We start from the raw sequence: 319 nt of genomic DNA, 5'->3' as shown, positions 1-319 counted from the left end.
TCACCAGGAGTCCTCCACTCTATCTGCAGGCAAGGGACTGGCTGCGGCGTGACCTCCTCAGTGGCCTCAGCTCAGAGGCACTCTCCTGGTCCTGACCTACAGTGACTGCCTTGATTTCCTGAGCACTAGCCACCAGCCTGTCTCTGTTTCTCTCCATCTGTTGCATGTACGGCCCGTGCCAGGCACCACAAATCCCACAGATATTTCTCGAGCAGCTCAGCAGTAAGAATGCAGAGAAGAAGAGAACAAAACGTCCCTGCCCTCTGAGTAGTCACTCATTCCAGATAAAAATGTATCCGTGCCTGTCCTAAAACTAGCA

Source organism: Galeopterus variegatus, unplaced genomic scaffold (genome assembly GCF_000696425.1).
Source record: "Galeopterus variegatus unplaced genomic scaffold, G_variegatus-3.0.2 Scaffold5297, whole genome shotgun sequence".
In the NCBI taxonomy this organism is placed as follows: domain Eukaryota; kingdom Metazoa; phylum Chordata; class Mammalia; order Dermoptera; family Cynocephalidae; genus Galeopterus; species Galeopterus variegatus.
This window is presented reverse-complemented; position numbering follows the sequence as displayed.